This window comes from Limulus polyphemus, unplaced genomic scaffold, assembly GCF_000517525.1.
Source record: "Limulus polyphemus unplaced genomic scaffold, Limulus_polyphemus-2.1.2 Scaffold1587, whole genome shotgun sequence".
Classification (NCBI taxonomy): Eukaryota; Metazoa; Arthropoda; class Merostomata; order Xiphosura; family Limulidae; genus Limulus; species Limulus polyphemus.
Genome location: NW_013667197.1, coordinates 71,826 through 77,765, shown reverse-complemented (window position 1 = coordinate 77,765; position 5,940 = coordinate 71,826). Strand labels below are relative to the sequence as shown.

At 32.4% G+C, this 5,940-nt stretch overlaps 1 protein-coding gene across 1 annotated transcript in view; it reads right to left on the bottom strand.

The window, feature by feature from the left end:
• LOC106464203 (hepatocyte nuclear factor 4-gamma-like) overlaps positions 1-5,940 on the bottom strand; it is a 79,149-nt gene that overhangs the window by 32,243 nt on the left and 40,966 nt on the right. The window lies entirely within an intron of this gene.

Below are 5,940 nucleotides of genomic sequence, written 5' to 3'. Positions count from 1 at the left end.
GCAAATGTACAACGTTTCGACAAATAGTACAAATTTATCAATCAATATAAAAAACAAAACAGATTTATCAATTAATAATGGCTGGAGACGGCTTAAATGGGTAATGAAGAAAAACTTTAATATAAGCTTAACATGACAGCAAATGTACAACGTTTCGACAAATAGTACAAATTTATCAATCAATATAACAAAACAGTACATATTTGTCAATCAAAATAAAAAATAGTACAAATTTATCAAATGTACAACGTTTCAACAAGGTTTTGTCATCATCAACTCCTGATGATGACAAAACCTTGTCGAAACGTTGTACATTTGCTGTCATGTTAAGCTTATATTAAAGTTTTTCTTCATTACCCATTTAAGCCGTCTCCAGCCATTATTAAATGTTCAATAAGAAAAACAACCTTTTCACTACGACTATCCACGTAAATTAAATATTGCTATTATGTTTGTTTTTTATTAAGCATAAAAATATGTAATGGGCTATTTTTGCATTATACAGTTTTGGTCTTATAAGTTTTCTTCTTCTTACTTTAAATTCATTTAACTTTGGTGATTTGGGAGGGGGTTGTGATTTGAGGGTCTTGGGGTTCGATTCCTATTGCTACCGAACTTGCTTGCACAGTTATTGTTATGGCAAAGTATTGTGCCACTGTCACCAAGGTTATGCGTCACTGTTACTAAGACTATGTGTCACTGTCGCTAAGGCTATTGAAAGATGTACAAAAAGCAGTTCCAACTTTCTAACTGTCTTATTATAATAAATTAACAAACAACGATTTCTATGCTTAATAAAATGGTATATTTTGGGGAACATTCTACGTTACATATTTCGACAGACCAATGTTTTGTCGAAACAAATAACCTAGCATGTTCCCCTAAAACAAACCACTTCATATGCTTATAAATCATTTGTTTGTCAATTGCTATGAATTCCCTAAGAAGATACTTAATAAAATTAGTTTTCCTGCAACAACATTTAGCTGTAAAGTATCTGTACCTAGTTGATTCTTGTAAGGGTTGAAGAATCGCCATGAATTGTAAGGTGAAATCGAACCAGTCATGACGTAAGTGTTAAAATTACGTCATGGCTTACTGTGTGAAGCATAGTTCAATTCCATGTTGTTAAGCAAGTGTCATATATGATCACTAAAATATACACGTATAAATTACATAATTATGTAAACACATACTTATGAAAATATAAATGATAGGGCACACGTTTATATAAATTATGATTTTATATGTATAAATAAATACATTTTAAAATTTGGATGTCAGCAACCTCAGTAGCCATTAGTGATATTACAAGTAACACAATATATGTTTCGTAGGTTTTAATTAAAATAAATGCAGGATAATGCATGTGGATTGTCATAATTTGAATTATAACCATAATTTGGATGAGAATAACTTTAACGGTGTCATGAAAGAAAGGGATCTTGATGTAATGGTTGATCAGTCTCTTAAGCCATCCAGCAGTGTGCTGTTGCTAGTCGTAGGGTAAACAGGATTTTAGGTTGTATCTACAGAAATATTGAAAACAATTCTAAAGAGGTTATTATTTCGTTGTATAAGTCGTTGTGGTTAGGCCACATTTGGAGTATTGTGTTCAGTCTTTGGCTCCTTACCTTAAGAAGGACATTGAATTGAATGGTGCCTGAAATGGAGTGATTGTCATACGAGGAGAGTTTCAGATCTTTGAAATTGTCTTCTCTTGAAAAAAGAAGAGTTAGAGGGGATCTGATTAAGGGGTTTAAAATTGTAAAGCGAATTGATAATGTTGCTGCATCATCTTTTTTTCATACTTAATGAAGAGAATAGTAGGACAAAATATAAATTTTGGCAAGGTAGGAGTCATCTTCAGCTAAGACAGTTATATTTTTCTTACAGGGTGGTTGGCCTCTGAAATAAGTTGTCTTCGGATGTTGTGGAGGCAGTACATTTAAATGTGTTTAAAAGAAAGCTTGATAAATATATGAATGATAAGGGCTAAATTTAAGATTTTTTAAAATTTATTTATTTAATAGTTTTAGTTTAGTTTAAAGGATGGGACAGCCGAGATGGACCAATAGGTCCCTAGTTGTCCCTAAGCATTATGTTATTTTATATGTTATGTAAACTAGGTAATTAGTCACCTTAAGAGCACACTGGTGATTTTATCAGATCCAACAAAACACAGTGGTTTTATATGTAAATATATATAAATGTATATAAACTCACTAATTAACAACTTCAATAATATACTAATGATTTTATAAGTAAAATATATTTAAACTTGGTAATTGGTAACTTGGGCAATATAGTAGTGATTTCATATGCAAAACAAAACTGCCTTTTAAACTTGGATATCAGAAACACCAACAGTCAGCATAGTTCCACGTCAAAACAAAAAAAGAGGAAAAATAACAGAATAACGTAACATTAACCCTAACAAAATTATATCTGGAATATGTTTATGTTTAACGTGAGTAGTATATATATGTAAAAGGTAACCCATCTATATTAAGTTAGTCTTAACTTTAATTATAGTTAAATATATAAAAAAACGTCCTGGTGGAACCTGATTTAATTTATTAAAAATAACTGTAAATTTAATTATATAAGTTCATAACAAATTTAGTAACTAAATCCATTAACTTTTCAGTCATATATAATTAATAAGACTTCTATTTGTTTAATGTTTTATTTAACTGTAAGTCTATCAGTATTTCTTTTTTATTGAGATTTAAGTTGAATTTTATTTCATCATATCATGTTAATATACAATTCAGCTTGGGTTTCTGTTTTACTTTAAACTTGTACGACTTCTCAAAATAAAACTTTTACCATAAATAATAGCCACAAAATGATCATAAAATTAAATCTTAGTTTTGTCGTAGCTTTTCTCACGAAAAGTTTAACGAACAGTTGGACAAATTTCTTCCATTAAAAATTAGCTCTAGCGGTGGTTTGAATTTCGCGCAAAGCTACACGAGGGCTATCTACGCTAGCCGTCCCTAATTTAGCAGTGAAAGACTAGAGGGAAGGCAGCTAGTCATAATCACCCACCGCCAACTTTTAGTCTACTCTTTTTACCAACGAATAGTAGGATTGACCATTACATTATAACGCCCCCACGGCTGAATAGGGGAGCATGTTTTGTGGAACGGGGACTCGAACCCACGACCCTCAGATTGCGAGTCAAGCGCACTAACCACCTCGCGGTGGCTGAGTGGTAAGCTTGAAAGAATTATAACGCTAAAATTCGAGGTTTGATCCCTATGATAGCCCATTAGGTAGCACTGAGCAAATCAACAAACAAACTTAAAAATTGAATTTTAACATACATTATACTGTGCCGATTTTAATTCAAAATTTTGTTTTTAAATTAGTTTTATCATAATGTTTTTAACTGAAATGTGAATTGCAGGAAATGGTTTCAGGTTGAGAGTTAAAAAGTCCGGACTGTCAAATGACCTCAAAATTTTGACATTTTTTTTTTTTTTTTCATGTGCTTATGGTTAGCTCTGTAATGTACACCTTTGTATCTAAATATCTATCTATGTAGACTGTATTCTAAATATGGAATGTGCGACTAGTAATACGATTCACCTAAACCTTTTAAACAAGGCTTAAAACTATGAACTGAAATCACTTTAGTAAAATTTACATGGCGGACGTTCTGTTGGAAATATGTTGGAACATATACGGTATGACTCCAATTTTCTACAACACAGAGGATTTTTTGAAACCAATACCCAGTAAAAGGCAAATTTTAATGTAGTATAAACCCTTGTCCTCAAGTTGAACTACAAGTTTTATTCTACTTAGTTCCAACAGCTTTTACCGTTTAACCGGGGAGTTAAGTGTAGTTTCACGGCATGAATGGGAGGTCTCTCCACGTCGGCACTAGCCGTAGTTTAATGTCGGATTTAACAAGAGTTGAGTTGACATCCCCGGCTTTTATATTTCATGAAAAAAAAAAAATGTAATCTTTTCTATTTAGGACAAGAACATAAAAAATACACTGTTAAAGCTCATTTGTATCGTATGGTATAAGTTGGTTTGAATTTCGCGCAAAGCTACACGAAGGTTATCTGCGATAGCCGTCCCTAATTTAGCAGTAATAGATTAGAGGGAAGGCAGCTAGTCAACACCACCCACCGCTAACTCTTGAGCTACTCTTTTACTAACGAATAATGGAATTGAACCTTACATTATAACGCTTTCACGGCTGAAAAGGAGAGCACGTTCAGTGACAGGGATTCGAACCCGCGACCCTCATATTGCGAGTCGAGCGCCTTAACCACAGACCATGTATGGAATAAGCTTAAGTCGACTTCATTCATTTGTGCAGCAATGTTACAGAAATGCTACATATTATAATGTTTCTCTGGTAATGAAAGGAACCGAACAGATAAATAAAATCAAGGTGTAAATTGTGAAAATGACTTATGCGCAATCGAGACATAAATTTGTTATTTTTTCCAGTCAGTTCTAACCACATGCCCTATCAATATTTTAATTGTATTTTTCTTTCTTAGCAATTAGAAAAACAACAGAGATGGACTCTTGTATTTCCACTCATCCGTTAATCACAACCTCGGCCTTCTACATTCTGACTAGTATCAGTGGTCAAACATAACAACAAGATCTCCATTTTAGCAATGACTGTAATATTTATGAAGGTCCCAAAATAACTATATTATATATATACACTCTAAACTTACGTGCCATGTAATTCTCAATACTGGTGATATTAAAATATAGGTCCCCACCTCCATTAATGCTGTGGTTAGGGGAAATACTCGAGGGGTGGATGATGTATCATCGTGATTCCACAGCAGAAGAAAAATTAAAATAAGAGTAAAAAGCTAGAAAAAATTATCTAAAACTTCTATATAAGATATATATTTTATGTGTTTAATTAGTATACAAGTTTAATACATACATATTTACATTTGCCATTTGTGTGCATAAAAAAAAGAATAAACATATATTTCTAAAGTAGTAGTGTTATTAAAAATATCTGTATTGGGAACCACTATTACAAAAATGACTTTTCGTAGGAACTGATTGAAAAAAACGTTTGAAGAAAACAGATGATTATCGTACACTGTTTGGCGCATTTTCCATGATTTCACTACGGAAAATGACACGATCTCTTTTGGAAACACGAATCCATAATTCTTGCATACTTACGGATCATTAAAAATAGGGAAGCATAACGATGTCAAGATTAACACCAAAATGGGTATGATGTACAGATTTTTATTTTTATTTATTCTCACCTAAATGTTGAATTTGTTGGATAAAAAACAACAACATGAGGCCTAGCTTGTTCTTGGACTTCGTACACATCATTTGTATTGAGGAAAAGGCATTTGGAACATTAAAATGTACGTGTTGATATATTATATATATATATCATTATTTAGCTAAAATATATCTCGCACCCCAGTGGCACAGCGGTATGTCTGCGGACTTATAACGCTAGAATCCGGGTTTCGATACCCGTGGTTTGCAGAGCACAGATAACCCATTGTATAGCTTTGTACTTAACTTCAAACAAAACCAAAAGTATATCTCTTCTTACTGTGTTCATGAACTTCAACTAATTAGATATTTGGTTTGATTTTTTATGAATGTCACCAAACGCCTGTTAGAATATAAATCACGGCGAATTTTTTATCTTTTTTTAATAAACAAAAGTTTTACATAATAAATAGTCCCAATTCTATTCATAGCCTTGATTCAATATACGAATGTATTACCTGTTCCGATAACTAGAATACTGAACTGGCTACACTGATGGCCATGTTGATTTTTAGTTTCGCCCTAAGAACGGAAGTTATTATTATTGTTACGTCTCTGGTCGTTCGTTTATTTTTTTTACCGTAAAAATTCTTTTCGAAGAAACTTTAGCGATACAAGTCCTTTCTTAAATAAAACTGG